This window comes from Halichoerus grypus, chromosome 15 (assembly GCF_964656455.1).
Source record: "Halichoerus grypus chromosome 15, mHalGry1.hap1.1, whole genome shotgun sequence".
NCBI classification, from domain to species: Eukaryota; Metazoa; Chordata; class Mammalia; order Carnivora; family Phocidae; genus Halichoerus; species Halichoerus grypus.
In genome coordinates, this window is record NC_135726.1 from 5,753,303 (window position 1) to 5,773,635 (window position 20,333).

Genomic DNA, 20,333 nt, shown 5'->3' on the forward strand with positions numbered 1-20,333 from the left:
AACACTAAACAAAATTAGTAAATCTGAATGAGTTTAGTTCTTGACATAGTGAGTTTGTATGCCTTTGGGATATCCAAATGCTCAGCACACAAGAAAAACTGTTCTAGTATTCAGGGATGAATATAGAGATTTAGGCATTATCTCCTAAATGAAACTATGATAGGAAACTTGAAACCAATGCTAACAGAGAAGGGATAGAAAGTTAGAGTAGAATTAAAAAAAAAAAAAATCACTGTAGTGTTGGGAAGAAGGAAAAGAACCAAGGAAGGCAGAGAAGGAATATTCTCAGAGGAGGAAGAAGAACCAATACTATGCTGCACCTGAGAAGCAAGGGAAGAGGAACCAACTGATGACAACACAATAAAAGGGTGGAGGAGAAAGAGCCTGACAGAGGCCACCGGGGGCACCTGGGTGGTTCAGTAGGTTACGCGTCTGACTTGATTTTGGCTTAGGTCATGATCTCAGGGTCTTGAGATCAAGCCCCGCATTGGGCTCTGTGTTCAGGGGGAATCTGCTCTCCCTCTGCCCCTCCCCCACTGCACACTCTTTCTCTCTCTCTCTCTCTCTCTCTCTCTCTCAAATACATAAATCTTGAAAGAGGCCATTGGACCAGGCATCATGGAGGTCTGGATGACTATCAAGAGAGCCCTTCTCCTAAAGTGATATGGGTAAATATCACATCAAATTGCTTGAAGGGGCAAGTGTGTCAGAAAGATGGAGATAGTGACCACGTACCCTAATTTTTCCAAAAACTTATTGGAGAAAAATAATAATATTAGCAAAGGATTAAGTAAAGAAGACTTGAACAGAAGGCAATGAACTAGTGGAGAGAGAAAAAAATATTATGACACAATGAACTTTAGGGTTTTTTTAAAGATTTATTTATTTGAGAGAGTGTGAGCAAGGGAAAGGGCACAGAGAGAGAATCTTAAGCAGACTCCCCACTGAGCATGGAGCCAGACGTGGGGCTTGATCTCACGGCCCTGAGATCATGACCTGAGCTAAAATTAAAAGTTGGAAGCTTAACCAACTGAGGCACCCAGGTGCCCGACACGATGAACTTTAATTCAACAAATATTTAATGGGTTCCTACCACTTCCAGGCACTGGAATATGATGCAGAGCAAGACGTGGACTTCTACGCTTGGCACGGTGTATGGCAATGTTCTGTTTATTTAAACCATTATCTCCCTGGAGCAAGAATTGTTACTTGTTCACCAGTGTCTCCATGGAGGCTAGCATAGAATTTGATGCATGATAGACCCTCAGCAAACATTTATGGAATTAGTGAGTGACAAAGTCACAACCTTTAAGACATTCTTCCTTGTCTTTGGTTAACTCCCCTTTGCCTTTTGGGTCTAAACTTAGAGTTTTGCTTCTTTCAGGAAGCTCTCTTCAACCTCTAAGTTTGAGTTAGTCACCCCCTCTGTGTGCCCAATACACCCTAGGTGCTCCTCCATCTATCTTTCAGTCTAAAGAGAGAGAGAAAAAAAGTCAACAAATGGATTTTTATCAGCCCCTAAGCAAAGAAGAAACAGAGAGAGCAAAGGCACAGTGGGGCTCACTGAGTGGCTTGGAAACTCAAGGGAATTAATTTCCTGTGCACTTTAGGTTTCTCATAAATAACTCCCATTGGTTCTCATTTTACTTCTGCAAGCTTTCCAGGGCTAGCCTTACAAGCTCAGCTGCATTCAGATGAGCAGAGTAGCCTCTCATTCAGTCTACAGAGTGTAGAATCTGGTTTTTCTCATATTGTCAATCTTGTGTAAATAGCCAAGCCACGCACACTGTAAGCAAAGCCTGCTAGACTCCATTGGCTGCCTGGACACCTGCGTTAAAAATGCAACTTGCTAAACAGTCCACCCAGCAGATAGTTTTCTTTGGCAGAACAGAGGGAATTTGATAAAGTGCTTTATTGGGTGGCAACATTTCAGTCTCGGCTTTCCTCAGATCACAGTGGGATAATGAAATTGGAATCCATTTAAACCTTCCATTTCACCCCACATGGTTCATAGACACCGTGTCAAACCATATCACACTGCAATATATGTGCTAAAATCTACGAGCTTACTCCTCCTATTGCACACAGTATTTTGTCAGATCGGAGATACATTATGGAATACAATTTGTTGATTTGCCCACTTGTATAGCTCTAGCAGAATCTCAAATCCAAGGCAATACTCTATGCCATGAAGATGCATAAATAACTGTATTGTTTCATGTCAAGTTTAGTAACACAATATTCTTGTTGGCCAGTCTATGAATAGTGAAGTCACTGCTGGGACAGACCTGGCCATATGACAAGGACTTACTTGCCCTGTCTCCTGTGACAAGTTCTATCCCATGGAGATCATTGGACCATTGGTGATTATATTACATTTTGACTACACACCATGGAAAAAGATGATCCCAGGTTAAACTGAACCAAAGACCATCCATAGACAATAATTACTAAATTTGAAGACTTCATGACTTGGACTATATTCTTGAGCCTTTCCCTTTTGCTTACTCCCCCTACCTTTGCTCCTCTGAGATGATCTTAAGGCATGAAGAACATATGAAGGCACTAACTTTAGAAAATATTCAGAATTTGTCTACTCTTCACCTGGCTCAAGCTACCCTCATCTCTCAAATTACTGCGTAGCCTACTCATTAGTCTTGTTTTATCTCTTTGTCCCCATATCCTCTATGCAGTGGACACTACAATGTGTCACCGAGATCCAACTTTAAAAAGAGGTCCCATTGCCCCAGCTTCTGGGAGTGCAGTTAGCAAACAGTCCTCAGCTGTCAGCCCTTCAGGGATTGCCTAGATCATGCTCCTTCATTGTCACTGTCATCCCCATTGAACAATTTATGTTCAATGATTGATCGATACTAAAGTATAAAGGCCTGACCAACTCAGGCTCAAAAAGGGACAATTCTGAAGCTCTTACATGAGTGGCTAAGGCTGTCATTAGCTACATCATAGCTGGACTTCTCCTTCCGCCCACTCCTGTTTCTCACCCCTCCTTTCCACAGCAGTTGATCCTGAGGGGTCAGAAACATCCTGCATGCTCAACTCCATCTCAGAGTTGCTTCCCCAGCCTGTGAGAGCCCATGTATCACCAACAGCCTGAGTCATCCTGGTAACTCTAAGTATAATCAGTACTCTCCCTCCCTCTCTTCGCACTGTCTTCAGAGGCCTTACAATGACCCACGAGGCCCCACAAGATCTGCCTCCCACTTTCTAGCTTCATTTCCTCCAACTCACCCCCTTGCTCACTCTGCTCTTAGCCACACCCACCTTCTCAAACATATGGGGGACACTCCCATCATGAGACTTTCACATTTGCTATTTGTTCCCTCTGCCTAGAAAACTCTTCCCCTAGATCAGAGGTAGACAAGTTTTATAAAGGGCCAAATAGTAAATACTTCAGGCTTTGCAGGCCACAAAATCTGTTTCAACACCTCAACTCCACCATTTTAGCATGAAAACAGCCACAGGCCATACATAAACTAATGGGCCCATTTTTGTTCCAATAAGCCTTATTTATAAAAACAGGTGGTGGGCAGGATTTGGCCTGTAGACTGGTTACTGACCTCTGCCCTAGACTGTCACATGGCTGGCTCCCTTACCTCTGTAAGGTCTTGACTCAAATGTTTCCTTCCTTGACCACTCTTGAAATTCCAAACCCCAGTAATATCTGTCTCTTTCCTGTCTTATTTTCTCCACAGCACTCATTGTATCTGACATACTGTATTTTATTTATTGCTTTGTTTATCCTCCATCTTCCCCATTAAGAGGTAAGTTCAGTCAAGGCCAGGATTTATTCTGCTTTGAGGTCCTTAACACCAACTAGCACAAGATTACTGCTAAGTAAACATTTGATGAATGAACGAAAAGTGAATGAACATTCGGGTAATTCAATATTTCCTCCAGTTTTTGTTTTGTGTGTGTGTGTGTGTGTGTTTCTGTTCTCCTCAAATTTTAAGAGATTTCTTTTACCTTTTATATCACAGTTGAGTGAGGTCATTAAAAGTACAAGCCTTTTAGAGAGATCCCCTGAGTTTTAAACCCCAGGTCAGTTACCTACTAGCTTTGTGACCTTGTACATATATATAACCTCACTAAGCCTCTGTTTCCTCGCCTGTAAGCCTCCCTTTCAAGTCATATCGTTGAACATATCATATGATCATGACAACCAAAAACACTCATTTCTGTCATCCAGAAATCCCTCAGTACATGGGGGCTATAATCAGATCACTAGCTCTTGCCCTTGGTCAATATCCTGCCAGGATAACAGGATCATGTTTACAAATCGGGTCCTCATGTGCCTTTAATCAAACTCACATATACGTGGCTTTCTTTACGTATAGCTAAAAGAGATTCTAATAAGAAAAACAAAAGAATTATAATGGCAACTTGTTAGTGCTCACTCTGTGCCCACTAATGGTCTGATAAATTTACACGTTTGGCCTTCATATAAACAGTGATACATTGGGGAAGACCAGTGGAATGATTCTTCACGTGTCCTCCCAATGGCTGAGACGTAAACTTCTCTGCCCCACTCTTGAAGACTTTGTCACAATTAATAGAAACAATTGCCCATGCACCACAGAATATATGTATGGAATACACTTGGTTACATGCTGACATTTGCTTTGCACAGGGAAAGCAGAAAGAAAAATGGAGATAATGCTGCTTAGGAGAGTTTCACCACCATTCCTTTCTCTGGGGCTCTGAACTTAAATTTAAATTCCACATGGGTGGTACATCCAAGCTCCCAAAAAGACTCTTCCTCCATAATAGGATCTGAGACCCTTAGCTCATCCTTAGACATCTGACACCATCCTTAGACACCTGACACCATGAAACCAGAAATCCAAAACAAGTAAACAGACTCCCAGTATATCTGAAAATATGTGCTGTCAGTCAGAATTATAACAAGCCTTTGGAAATCAGCACTTAGATGATTGTAGTCACTAGTAAATGGGTTGGAAAATGTTCCTAGCTTTCATCTGGGATGGTTAGGTAGCCAATGACTGCTCATTTCTTGACCAAGGTGAAGGAGAAATTTCTTTTAAACAACCCTCATTCCATTCCATTCATCTTCCTGCTTCAAATCATTTATAACAGCTTCAGAAATAGATTTGTCCTGGCTGGTATTTAAAGAGATAGTCAATAATAATATGAGAAATAATTACTATATCTTCAGAAAGCAGGCATCGATTTTAACAATGACTAGGGCCTCAAAACTGGGTTTCAAATATGTTATAGTAGAGTGAAAGCTATTTATTACTTAACTTGCTAAATTTGTACTTAACTTGGGTGGGATGGAGTTGATGCTGAAACTCTTAAATACAGAGCCCCTTTATTCTTTCTCAGTTCAGCTACAGATATATTGTGTACCTACAATTTTCAAGAAACTGTGTTAGGCTCCGAAGACACCATGGTAAAGAAATGGGCCATCCTTGGGGCGCCTGGGTGGCTCAGTTGTTAAGTGTCTGCCTTCGGCTCAGGTCATGATCTCAGGGTCCTGGGATCGAGCCCCACATCAGGCTCCCTGCTCAGCAGGAAGCCTGCTTCTCCCTCCTACTCCCCCGGCTTGTGTTCCCTCTCTCACGGTGTCTCTCTCTGTCAAATAAATAAATAAAGTCTTAAAAAAAAAAAAAAAAAAGGAAATGGGCCATCCTTGTCTGGGGACACTTGCATTCTTTTGGTGAAAGAAGATGATAAGCCACCACAAAATTCAGCATTTACCTATAAATAAGGTAAGTATTGCAAGGAAAAATGTGCATAAGGGGGTGAATTCACTTGGTCTTGGGGGAATCAGGAAGTCTTTTTTGAAGAAGTCACATTTAAGCAGTAAACCAAAGGCTGAGTAGGAGTTAAGATAGGCCAAGTGAAGAAGAACCAGAGCTATTTCCAGTGGAAGGACCTAACAAAGGCCTGGAGGCTAGAAAGAGCCTGCCCTCTTCAAGCTGTGGTATGCTGGTAAAAGTTAACAGGCTCTCCACAAAAACCAATTATGTGCGTATCTAAATCAAGTTTATTATACATGTTACTGACATCTAAGATAGGTAACACAATTTAAAAACAGTAACAAAATATACAATATTCTTTATTGTAAATTCCACACATAGCCAATTGATTCTCACGGAACGCTTTTGTGGATTTTTGCCAAACTCATATCTATAGCTACCTATGATCAGAATTGATGAACGAGTGTGGTTCCCATCTCAGTGTTGGCTGATGTTTTCGTTTAAGTTAACAAGGAAGCTGAAAGTGAAGGAATAAAAAAGACTTAAGTCAGAAGAGCACCTGTCAATGATGTGAGCAGCTTCTGTGCTGAATCCTAGAATAGTTTTCAAATGCTGGAAGAACAGGTCTTCAGGCTTCAGGGGCTATGCATAATGTGGAAGCTACCAGACACAACATATTATTAAATTTAATTGGCATTGTTGACACTTTTTAGCAAATGATGAGCCTGTTGCCCGTCTTGGTGAATAAAGGTTAGCTGAAGCACAGCCTTGCTCATTCATTGACATTTCTTCAACGGCTGTTTTTGCTCTACAGCTGCAGACTTGAGTAAGTGCAACAGAGGGTTTATCGCCCACAAAGCCCAAGATCCTTATTATCCAGCCCTTTACAGCCCTTTATTGACAGCTATTCTAGATCCTCAACAAAACAATAAATCAAGCCCCGATTTGTAGTGTTTGCTGATTCCTGCTGTGTAAATACTCCCATCGTGGCTGATTTCCAGCCACCGTGGTGACATCACTGAATGAAGAGCCGGGAAGAGTCATGGAATAGCAGCACACCATCACACAGGGCTCCCCTCCTCACAAAACAGACCTGAACAGCCCCAAAACGTAACACTAAAATGTAGTAAATAATTAGCAAATGGTAAGTGTCCTTGTTTTTTACTATAACTTGCGTCATTACAAGCTTCTGTAATTTAATTTTTAATTATAGCTGCATTTAACAGCCTACTTGCCAAATTCCTGAAAATCAAACGATTAGCTCTCGGGGCCGGTCTGAGCCGGCCCCAGCACATCAGTGCTCTCTACACCAGATGAAGGACGTACTGTGTAGCTGGGGAGCCGAGATGGATAGGTGGAATAAGGCCAAGTGGGTGAACTAAGCAAGGCTTTGTAAACCAGTTTCAAGAGATTAGGGTATATCCTCTAAGAAATGGGATGCCACTGAAGGTGTATAGCTGGCAAGTAGCTTGATCTCTGCCAGCTCCTATTATGTAGGGTTTTTAATCCCAGCGAACACTTCTGAAGTGATTTCTATGTGTCAAGCTCCATTCTATGCATTTTACAAATGTTCATTCTCACAACAAGGCTGTGAGGTAAGGTATTAATATTACCTCCCAATTTTACAGAGGAAAGAGATGGTAAACAATAAGCAACTTGCTCCAAGGATTAATGAGGGGTGAAGCTGGGATTTGTGGGGAGGATTCCAAATTGTCTCTCAGCCAGGGGAATTTGAACCTGGAGAGAGAGACAGGGCTGTCTCCAAAACATGTGTGAGGGGTTTCATGACACAGAATGATGGGTCTGTTCAGATGCTGGGGACATGATGGCAAAGACAGGTGGAGTGGATCTGGGGTCCATCAGAAGACCCTCACATGGTGAGCGGATTCCTGTAGGCTGGCGCCATCTTTCTTCCAAGAGGAAGAACTTTGGAAGCTGACTGCGTACGAACGTGCAGAACTTGCCAGCCACCAGTCATGCATGATTTTTGTCCCAGTAATTTAAGCCCCTCCAGAATCTACGTGGACACGTTCTCAGATCACTTATCCTTTCATGAAGTGTATGAGCAAGGAGGGAGAGGAATGAACATACCATGCTCTAACTGGGATGGATTCTTACCATTTAAATTTTGGGTAACCTTCCCAGAAGTCAAAGTTGATCCTTAACTCTAAGTGGAGCTAATGCATCTCTAAATCACAATAGACCTGATTACTCTCGGGGAGAGAGGGAATAAGGAGGAACGGCTGCCAGTTAGAAGCTGTTGTAGCTGCTAAGTGCATCATAGACATTTGTGATTTAAGCTGAAATTTTACTTTTTAAGGAAAACGAAAATCGGCCAATCTTCTAATTTGGTACATTAGGGAAGAAAGAACCATGGTATGGGAGAGGATAAATGCACATCTTACAAGTGTAACCTCCAACAATTTGCAAACCTGACAGGTTACCTCTGCTGCCTTCATGCTCTATCAGCAGAATTGAGGAGCTGAAAGAGAAACCTTATGGCCCACAAAGGTGAAAAGATTTACAAAAAATATTTTACAGAAGAAGTCTGTCAATCCCTGCTCCAAACCACTACAGAATACAGGCAACCAGTCTACTTGACCCCAAGGTGCTGGGGGACCCAAGGGTAAATTAGGTCGGTCCTGGTTTCCATTTGCGTGTAATTCACTATGTACCTCCATATGCGCTCAGTGCATTTCCCCACGCATTTATGGACATCTTTCCCATAAGAAAAATTGACATCTTCAAGCACACTGGAAGGGTCCCATGATGAATGAAATCTTGCATTGGTTCCCAAAGGAGCTGAGCCCCTCATATCAGAGGCCGCTTGGCGGGCGCAGCCACTCCCTGCTTAGCTAAGGTTTCACACTTTCACCTGAGAGCTTCAATAATTCTCTTATCTCAGCCAAGAAAAGCCCTGCTACATATCCTCAGAGCTTATTAAGTCTGTGCACAGAACGGCAGCTAGAGAACTGCAATAATTATCTGGGTAACGAGTTAAAAATCACTCTTGCCTAAAATAACCTGGTAATGAGTGAGCCCCACTATCATATTCATTAAAGAAGAACATTTCTCAGAGAGCCAACTGGAATGGAGATTGTGTCAAAATTGGTTTACAAATCAGGAATGCACTGCCTGGGGCACTGAGTACAATGATCCAAAGTAAAAAACAGAGGTAAAACACATGAGAAAAACCCGCCGAGTAGAGTAGAAGGGACCTCTTAATTTTAGTGAGAATAGCTAGCATTCATTGAGTGAATACCATGTGCCAGGAACTAGGCCAGTAGCCTGTGTGGATCATTTATTTTATCATTCCCTAAAATGCCCCAATGAGAGGGTTACTATTTTCATTTCCATTTTGCATATGAACAAACTGAGGCTCTGAGGAGTTGAATTACTTGCCCAAGGGCACACAGCTGATAAGGAAAGGAGCCAGCATGGAACTCCAGCTCCAGAGCACACTACTCCACACTCCCTATAGATTAAAAAAAAAAAAAAAAGGCCAAGACAGGTGATATGTTATGCCTGGGGTCACAAAGCTGGTTGGTGGTAGAGCTGGGACAAATCAGAGTTTGGAAATCAATACTGAAAATGAGGATTGGGACATATGTGCACTGTTTGTGAAGAAGGAAATGGGAAGAGCAACTCTGTTGCTTCCAATCCCATATCATCATCATCACAATCATCATCATCATTATCATCATCAAAGAAGCTATTATTTATGGAGAATTTACTATGTGCCAGGTCCTGTTCAAAGTGCATTATCTCGATGAGTCCTTACAATGCCATCTTATTTAATCCTTAAAACCATGCTTTAGGTATGACCTATATTATCCCAGTTGTAAGATGGGGAAACTGAGTCATGGAGATGAGGTGACCTATCCTTAGATCCCCCCGGCTAGGAGGCTGAGGGTGTACAATCGGTCTGACTCTGGAATGCACACTTTTAATCCCCGCTTCTCCTTTTCTGCCTTTGTGCACTAGAGCCCCCAGGGTTTCTCCTCACCTTGGATCATCAGGCTGCCTTCCCATCTCTTGCAGGGCTCCTTGATTTCTTAGCTGTGTTTCATAGCACCTTTCTGACTATATTACCAATTTACGTGGCAGTCTCCTCCAACTGCCCCATATTCACACAATAACGTGTGCACACATACACACACACATGCACACTGTGTCAACTCCAGCAGGTCAACTATTCTGTGTGAACCCTCCTCCATCAGACACCACACCAGAGCAGCACCCTGATCAATAGTGGAATTAAGGACAGCACAGTGATTAAGAATCTAGGCTCTACCAAAGACACACGTTCATACCTTCCCTCCTCACATACAAGTGCTATAGCTTTACCCAAGTTATGTCTCAGGGCCTCAGTTCCATCGTTTATTAAGTGATAACTATGGCACCTACCATAATGTAGGATTGCCGTGTCAATATCTCAATGCAACACCTGGCAAATGAGCATTCGACAAAAGACAACTATTATTAATAAAACTAGGTAGAAAGAATAGATGAAGGGATAGAAGGATGGATGCATGAATTAATAGAGGATTGGATGGATGCAATTCTAGCTGATTAGAAGGGCTGGTTTAGAGGGGCGCCTGGGTAGCACAGTCAGTTAAGCATCCCACTCTTGATTTCAACTTGGGTCATGATCTTGGGGTCCTGAGATCGAGCCTGGCATCAGGCTCTGCGCTTGGTGGGGAGTCTGCTTCTCTCCCTCTCCCTTTGCCCCTCCCCCCACTCACATGTTCTCTCTCTCTCTCTAAAGTAAATAAATAAATCTTAAAAAAAAAAGGACTGTTTCAGAAACAGAAAATGAGAGAGAAGAACAAGTTGTTTTTTTTTTTTTAATGTAATAAAGAAGACCTTTAATCTGCACAATTGAAGGACTACAGGATTAGGTTGTGATCCACACATAGGCAAGATGTTCATTTCCAAAACTCAACCCAGCAGTTGATTCTGCTGCACATTCATCAGTTATCTCTGAGTTCTTATTCCCAGCATTATTTCTTAATGTTGACAAGAAGGCACCGAGCAGGTGAGAAGAGATAAAATAACAGGTAAGACTAAAAACCCTATCAAGGTTAGAGCTATACCTACTTTGCTTAACACTGAGTCCCTAACACATAGCACAGTTTCTTGTAACTCTTTGATCAGTCAAGGTAGGCTAGCTTCTAAAGCAAAAACACAGCAACGATAACAATAACAACAACAACAACAACAACAACAACAAAAGCCCCACGATTTCAACATGTGAACACTTTGAAGATTTAGCTGTCACCTCGGATACAATCTGTGGAGATAATTTTATCTGCGGAATGGGAGGAAGGGATTTGATGGCTCCCTGCAGTCATGTAAGCTTCTTCCCATCTTGTGGCTCTACTGTCCCCCACTGGATCCTGGGCCTCTGGCTAGCAGACAGGACCGCAGAGCAAATGTGCATGGAGGACTATACGGGAGGTTTCACAGAATGAAGGCTTACCCTTACATCCACCTGCACTCCCCTGGCCAAAACCCAGCCGAAGGGATAGTAAAATGTAACCTAGTTGTGTGCCCTGGGGAAAGAGGGAAATTATCTGGTGAATAACTAGCCAGTCTCCACCACACGGTTCACTAAATATGTGTTGAGTGGAAAAGTAAATGCCTATAAGAAGCAGAGTGGAGGATACACAGTAGCAGGGAGAAGCAGAATGTCTGCTTCCATATACATGTCTAAGGAGATTTATTGCAGTCAGTGTCTGGCTTGAACTCAGGTCTCTGACTGCTCCCTGTGGGTAACTGCTCATGTGGAGCCCCTGCTTCCCCATACTGTCCCCCAGGTCCACCTGTTCGATCATCATACCTGCACTGGCAGCTGCAACCACAACTTCCAGATGTTGGGTCAGAGTGACCCAGTGCTACTGCTGGGAGTCAACCCAGTGCTACTGCTGGACATCAACCCCATAATCAGGGGAAGAAAAACACCCCGATTTAATTTCCAGTCAAGGCACCAGAAACGATTTATTGACTTTTAAAATAAAAATGTGAGGAAACATGTACCAAGCTGCAGGTGCCAATTGAATAAGCAGTCGGAGCTTTATGGCACCGGATATGCCATCAAATCAGGGCACTCATCACAGGCAGGCTCATATTAAAGAGGCTTATGTATGCATCTGCATCCCTGGTACCCTGCAAGCATCTGGAGGGCAGGAACTGAATTATTCATCTTTGACTCCCTAGCAAGATTGCCCAGCAGAGCCCTGCACATGATGGCAGGTGCTGGCAGGAGACATCTGTCCTTCTGGTCTACCCACCATCTCTCAGCTTCACGCAGCAGTGCCCAGCTGGTCTTTGGGAAACCACCTCACTCTCCACAGTTAGTCTATGAAATGAAGGGTGACTCTGTATCCAGCTCCAGAGCTGGAAATGTGGCCCTGGCTTGGTCAATCTCAGGAGTCCATCTGGCATTGTGCATGGATTGGGGATGTTCACAGGACACAAGCTGGGAGAATCATGGGCAGCCCTCTGCAAAGACAGTCAGGGAACAACAGGTATCTTTCTGCTGGGTTGTGAAACTGTGAGGCTACAGATCTGGGCCTACCAGCAGCCACTTGGTACATTATGGGGAGATCCTGCCTAAGAGTGAAGTCAGCAAGGGAAACAGAGCCAAGAGATGGAGAGAAACTAATTCTGTTCGACGGTATTCAAACCCTGGTATTCAGTTGTTCCCAGAGCTCAACTCCCTGGACTTTTTCAGTTAAGTAGACTATGCATTCTCCATTTTGAGTTGGGCATTAATCCCTTAAAATTGAGAGGGTCCTGACAAAAATAAGTTTCAAAATGCTTGTTGAATCAAACTGAAATAACATTTAGAATATTTTTATTCTATATATGCTCTGTTGGGTTTCGATTCAAACCAGGAAGCCTTCCTTGAGTCCGTGTCCCTGCCTCATGATGGGCCCAGTCACAGTCTGGTGTGTCTGAAAATGGAGAAGTGGAGGAGGATAGGGGTACAGAACTCAAGCACTTGGCACACCCTCACTGCACTACTATTTTATGAAAGCACATCATGAATAATGGATTTCTTTCCATCTCCAGTACCATTGGCTTAGTCTAGCCCAACTGCCATTTCCCACCTGGGCTACATTCACAGCCTCCTGATGCCTCTCCCCCTGCAACTTGTCCTCTCTGCTCCATCACAGTAACAAGAGTGACCCTCAAATTTAACTCACTGAATGTCACCTGTTTAAAATCACCAAGGGCTTCCTTAGAGTAAAATTTGAACTCTTTTTCTTGGCCTACAAAGACGATCTAGTCTACCCATCAGGCTGCATTTTTTGCCACTCTCCCCTACGTGCACATGGTTTGATTTTTAATTCTTCAAACTTATTAATCTATAAAGTCATCCTGACCTTTGACCCTGTTACTTCCAGCTGGAGTGCCTTTCTTCCAACCTATAAGAGCAATCTCAGAAGCTCTGGGCCTCTGCTCTAGCCTCACAGGATTCACCAGTTCCATGGCCTTATATGTGCCTATGCTTATCCTATGCCTTCTATCCCTCCCTCTTAGCTGCCTAAGAATCCCCTAACACCCCATTCCCCAATCATCCTAAATATAATTTTCCCAGGTGGTGTTCATCGGCCCCATGGCAGAATCAATGTTCCTTTATCTATATTCCTTCAGCACATCATGTGTGCAAATATCATACCGTGGCACACAGTAATGCATTCATTCGTTTATATATGTGAATCCTCCACCACACCATGAGTTTATCAAGGGTTGGAGAAATCCCTTAATATTTTTGGAAGAACCTGGGGTTTAAGTACCACCAGCAACATTGTAAGTACCTAGTGAATGATTGTTAAACAAAGGGAGGGAATGACTATTTGTTGAGTAAATTAACCAAGTGCTCTTGCAGTGAATTACTTAGCATCCCTGGCTACAACTTTATCATCTATAAAATGAATATTTTGTGCCAATAGTTCTTAATCATGGCTATATCCCATAATCATAAGGAAAGAGCTCAAAAATGCAGGTTCTTAATCGTACCTCCAGGAAACTTCATTAATTCATTAATTCACTCATTTAATGAATACTTATTGAGCACCTACTACATGGCAGACCTTGTTTCTGGCATAAGAGACCGAGTTGTGAAGAAGTCAAGCCAGGAATCATATTAGCTCATATTTGTTGAGGTGCTGCGACACTCTAGCATTGAAATAATGGTTTTGCCTACATTAACCTACTGAGTTCCCACCTCAGCCCTGAGAAGTGGGACTCTTATTTATCACTGAGGGGCAAAGAGCTTCACTTGGCCAACATCCCACCTGTTATAAGTATAAGAGCTGACTCAGAAGCCTGATTACAAAAGTCGGGTCCAGGCATTGGCTTTAAGAACCATTGTTTAAGGCAAATCAGTGACTCGTAGTGTTTGCCATTCACTGCAACTGACTCAAACAACAGTTCACCAAAAGCTGGCCAGTGTGAACAAAAGCCCTCACAATAAATACAGTAAGGCTTGTGTTTAATCAAATGCTTAAAAACAGAGGAACCACTGGACCCTGCTCTGTGTCCATCATGGCTTTCACTCCTCTGGTAACCTGTGAGCTGCAGATGGGGGACTGAGGCTTAGAGAGGCTCAGGGGGCCTACCCAAGAGCACTCAGAAGTTGGTGTTGAAGCTTAATCTTGAACCCAGGACTGTCTGACTCTAAGAAAAATGTGGACTTTTAATTCCCAAGCTCAAGGAGTTCAGTAACAGGGTCTCTCCACACCATCTGTCCCAGAAAGCCTCAGGCCAAAATTATATTGCCAGCTAATTGCAGCAACTTAAGAGTACCCTGCTCATGGGGACCCCTGAGACCAGGAGCCAGGGCTGGAATCTTTCCATCTTATCAGATTTCAACATGAAACATCCCCAGCAGCAAAACAACAACCTTCACATTGGACTTCACAAATTGCAGACAGCTTTCCCTTGTAATATCTGATTTACTCTTCATGGCCACCCAGTGAAAGAGACATTGACCTCAGCATGGAGGGTATTCAAAATATTTAAAAACCGTTACAACATGGGCACCAACCAATCCAAATAGAAACTGGCCATATCCACCCAATGTGGCCATACCAGGACATACCTGCTGACTCTCAGGTCTGGGTGAAACACTGTCCCACCAGAATTCCTTTCACACCAGTGACTAGACCATGCCCTGCCCACCTGAGGGCTTTGGCGCTTTCTCTTTCTTCCCTTAATACCTCCTCCTTCTTCTCCTCCCCATTGCTAGTTACCTCCTACTGATACTTCAGCTACAGTTCCGAGGTGACATGCGCAAGGAAGCCTTCCAGAACAGAGCTGCCAGTGATGAATCCCCTCAGCACTCACCTCTACCCTACAGAGGCTGCTTACTGGAGACACCTGCAGGAGCTGCCCTCCACCAATGGCAAATGGGGAGTTGGTGACAAATACCCCAGCCACCTCAGTCACTGGTAGGGTAACTGTGACATATGCTCACACTGTCTCCCAGAGTCTCCAGTAGAATCAGTTGCAGTTGCCCACAGGGGTAACCAGCTGGCTTGATAACAGTCTCTTTGTTGTCTGCCTTCTCTTCCCTGTCTCATGTCCCCATTCCTCCACCAGTGTTTCCTGGGATCACCTCCCAAATAAACAGCTTGCACACAAATCCTTGTTGCAGAGTCCTGCTTCTGCAGGAATCCAACTGAAACAACTTCCCTGGGCACATACACTAAGTCAGGTCTCATTTGATGATGTCCATAACACCCTGCTTTTTTCTTTCAGGGAACTCATCTTGAGTTGTGATTACACATGCATTTGGGAGGATTATCTGATGCCTGGCTGTCTGCTGCACTAATTGGTGAGTCCCTATTGTACTGGACTGAATAACAGCCCCCAAAGATATCATCCCTGGAACCTGTAAATGTTAACTTCTGTGGCAACAATTTTGTAGGTACGATTAAAGTAATGCTTTTGAGATGAGGAGATTATCCTGAATTATCTGAGTGGGCACTAAATGCAATTACCAATATCCTTATAAGAAGGAGGCCAAGGGAGATTTGACACAGAAGAAGAGACGCCATGTGACCAGAGACAGACAGCAAATGATGTGGCTACAAATCAAGGAATGCTGACAGCCGCCAGAAGCTGAAAGAGGCAAGAAATGTACCCTCCTCTAGAACCCACCAACACCTTGACTGTAGCCCCCTGAAGCCGATTTTGGCCTCCAGAACTGTAAGAGTAAAAACATACGTTGTTTTAAGCCACTGAGTTTGTGGTAATTTGTTACAGCAGCCAGAGGAAATGAATACACCCATAAAAGCAGCGTCCCTGTTCCCTGATGCTTCCGGCTTCGCTCAAGTCTTCATACCTGGGGCTGAACCAATAACATCTGTATCCACATCTGTTAAGGGTTGAATTATGTTCCCCAAAAAGATGTGTTGAAGTCTTAAACCCCAGTACCTATGAATGTGACCTTATTTGGAAATAGGTCTTTGCAGATGTAATCAAGTTAAGATGAAGTCATTCTGGGGGCGGGGGGGACGAGCTAATCCAATAGGACTAGTGTCCCAATAAGAAGAGAGGAGACACAGAGACACAAAGAGGAAAACTCCGTGTAATGTTGGAGGCAGAGGTTGCAGTGATGTCGATAAGTCGAGGAATGCCAAGGACGTGCGGCAATGCCAGGAGCTGGGAGAGAGGCATGGATCAGATTCTTCCCAGGAGCCTTCAGAGGGAATGAGGCCTTGCTGATACCCTGATTTCAGACTTTGTTATCTCCAGAACGGTGAGAGTATAAATTTCTGTTATTTTAAACCACCTAGTTTGTGATCCTTTAGTCTAGCAGCCCTAAGATCCTAATACAAAGCTTCAAACCCTTTCTGCTATCTAAAATCCAAAGTCACCCAAAGGTCTGGCTCAGGCAGCACTGGGAACTTAGAACCCTTGCTATGTGTATTTCTAAAGTATAACTGTTATTAATTGTCATTAACTCACTCTGTTAGTGCCCTGTTAGTGAGCATTATGAAGCACTTGGAGCCAGGTTATGGCTTTTCTAAAGATGTCACAAGTACCACGCAAGAAGCTCTTCACATCGCAAAAGACACTCTAATCCTGAGACCACAGGCTCAGAGTCACCTGTGGCTGCAGATGAGCAGCCAGCCAACATCATCACCCACCTGCACTGCTTACAGCAGAGGCAGGCCTTGCTCCCGCCTCTGGTTTCTGCTTGCACGTTATTAACGTGTAATGAAGAGTAGGTTCTGCTTTATCGATCTCCAGACCAGAGCTACGTGGGATGCTGCCTAAGAAAAGCCCCAAAGGATTTTATTTGATTTTTGCACAGAACAATAATCTCCCTCACCAAATTAGCAGCTGGACTGCAGGATGGGTGGGGATTTCACCTTGAAATTGTTGACAGGGTAGCAAAACAGGAATGTCTATATTTGCCAATCCTTGCTCAAATATATAATATCCCGCTGCTGGCACCCTGTCAAATGAGTCCCCAGAAAGTACCAGCCATGCTGAGGAAGGGGGAAACCGCAGCACACGAGAGATTAGAACCACGAGAGGACATTGACGTGCAGCACAAAGTGGTAATGACGGGGTTTTGTCTTTGCAAAATGACAACACTAATCATAATTATCTCAGCCAGCCCATCTCCTTTTTCTCTTCTGCTCTCAAAATATTCCTGTCTAGGAAATCCCGATCCAAGAACCTCAGAAATGCCCTCTCTTCCTTAGCTCCATCATAATTTTACCGGATTCCTTTTATGGGCTGTTTGGAGGAGTTAAGCCATGTGTTGGCTGCTACTTGGTGTTGAAAACACAAGAGTTAGCTTCTCCCCACCCTGCCAGCAGCTCAGTTCTTTGGCTCAGCCTAAAGTCATATAAGGCAATGGCCTTCCAGGGACGGTCAGATTCAAGATCACAGGATGCACAGTGGGGGACTGCAAAAGCTCTGAGAGAGTTCCTGATCTCTTCCAGGACCCCAGGAGCCTGGGGCTCAAAGTTTTTGATCACCTCTCTCTCCAGCCAACAGTAGACCTCTGCCATCTCCAGACACTGAAATCACATGCATGAAACCCACTTGGGAAAGACTTTCCTCTTAGGTTCAGGCATGTCCTTTCATTCCTGCCTTTATGGGAACTGGTTTTTCCAGACCTTGGAAGAATATCTTATAAGAAATCGAAAGTGACAGCCCATCCCGAGCCCATTTGTCAGGGGAAAGGTGATGAGACTCCTCCATGTGACCCTTACACAGAAAGAGAGAGAGTCAGATCCAAACGGGGGCTAAGACAGTTCCAGGTTCTAATGGATTCATCTCCCCTAATTGCCTGTGTAGCATGTCTGTTAAATTTAGATAAGGCTTAAATAGGGCCCAAAGAAGATCCAGGAGGGAGTCACAAAAATGATTAAAAGGTTGTAAAATTGGGGCTTATGGATGGAGGAACTGGGGGTTATTTATCCTGGAAAAGGGAGGGCTGAGGAGGGGCATATAAAGACTTCATACCAGATTAATTATGTAAATAAGCAGACACCCAGCTGGCCTGGAATCTCAACCATTTGGCAGGGAGAGTGGGTACTGAGGGGGGTTACTAGTAGTTTTAAAATCATTAGTTGCCTACTCAGATTTCTGAGGGGTTCGTTGTTGCTGGGTAATACAAGTTATGGATATGCCAAGTCTGTTTTAATGAGCCCAGACACCACCCACTAAAAATCATTTCCAGCTAAACAGGTGATGAAGGCAGTTTTTCTTTGTCCGTTGTCACACGCAGAGGGCTTGCCAGGACTCCTTGCATGATGGCAGACTCCAGGACTCATCCCTTCTTAATTCCCCAACTAGGGTCATGTGCTGGGGGGCACATTCAGGGGTTCTGTCATCCAGACAAGAAGATGCTGGACAGAATGTCCCCTCAGGATGACTAGCTGAGGGTGGCCAGAGGCTAGAGAGGTATTTCCTTGCTCAGGAGTCATCCCTTGCACGCTAGGTAAGTCTGCCCACCGGTTCTACCTCCTGACCACTCTGTGGTTCTTTTCATTCAACAAGACATTAACTCATCACTGAGAACCGCTGGGTCCTTCTGAGCCCCGGGTTCTAAGCCTGGACACAGAGGTGAAGAAATGGTTCAAAAATGTAAAAAAAATTAAAATATGATTTGAATACTAACAACACTAATCATAATTATCCCAGGAACATTTGGTAGGTACTTATTCTGCCCCATGGCCCTCCACTTAGCACTTCAAATATAGTCTCACTTCATTCTTGAAATAACCCTATGAAAGAGAAACTACTGTTTCCCCCCCTTTTGCAGATACAGAAGTTTTAAAGAAGTTAACTAATTTGCCCACAGGTCACCAAATCAGTAAGGGCCTTGGTGAGATTTGAACCTATGCTTTCTAATACTTAACCTGTTTTTAAAATTATGGTTTTGCTTCTGTTGGTTTTTTGATGGAAACCTAGAACAGATCATAGAATTTCACATTTAGGAGATACAGCAATCACTAGTCCATAGTGATTACTAGTGCACTCTGAATTCCTCTGCTATTCTGCCTTCCAGAAACATTCCACCAAGTGTTGGTAGAGAGGAGGGGCAACCCACCCCTTCTTGGAGAAGGCAAGAAAAGTATCTCAAGAGGACATGTGCCCCAGGATCTCAAGGACTCACAAGCTTCTTCTCCTTGTGTCATGGGGACTCATGGAGATTCTTCAGATCAGGCTTGATGTGAATCCTAGTTCAGAGGGCAGTGATTCTTAGACATTAATGTATAGATCATGTGGAGAGCATGTTAAAAATGCAGACCCTTGGCCCTCACACCTAAAAGCCCTGCTTTGATAGGCCTTGGCCAGGTTGGAGAATCTGAGTGTTTATTCAGCACCCCAAGGAATTCTAATGTGGGTGGTGCAAGATCCTAAAATTGAGGGAAAGTCCCTTAGAGTTGTTATTCTCTCCCCTGACACTCTTTTCTTGCCAAGCATCCTTTGCCTCCTTACACAGACACACACACACACACACACACACACACACACACACACCTCTCCCCACAATCTACTCACACACAGTAAGCATTTACTAAGTACCCAGTACTATAAAGATGGCTGACCTCATGAAGCTCAGAGTATAGCAGAAGAAATATGTGAACACTTGATCTGCATGAAGCTGAGATGTGAGAGTAGGCCCCAAGGAGGAGCAAAGCCCTGGGGAGTTCATGAGACATACTGATGATAGTTGAGAGCTGGAACCCAGGAAGACTTCCTGGAGGGTGAGTAGACTTGGAATGGGGAGTGCTTCCTGGGGTAACCCCAGGCAAGGCTGCAGAAACAGCCAAGAATCTGAGACTAGGGAGTCAGTCATTTAGCTGGGGCTTTTTTTTTTTTTTTTAAAGATTTTATTTATTTTTTTGACATAGAGAGACACAGTGAGAGAGGGAACACAAGCAGGGGGAGTGGGAGAGGGAGAGAGAGAAGCAGGCTTCCAGCTGAGCAGGGAGCCCGATGCGGGGCTCCATCCCAGGACACTGGGATCATGACCTGAGCCGAAGGCAGACGCTTAATGACTGAGCCACCCAGGCGCCCCTAGCTGGGGCTTTAAAGGCAGGTTGGGAA

General features: G+C 43.9%; 1 protein-coding gene across 3 annotated transcripts in view; it reads right to left on the minus strand.

Moving 5' to 3' along the window:
* Positions 1-20,333, minus strand: part of CDH13 (cadherin 13) — a 1,400,946-nt gene that overhangs the window by 905,624 nt on the left and 474,989 nt on the right. The window lies entirely within an intron of this gene.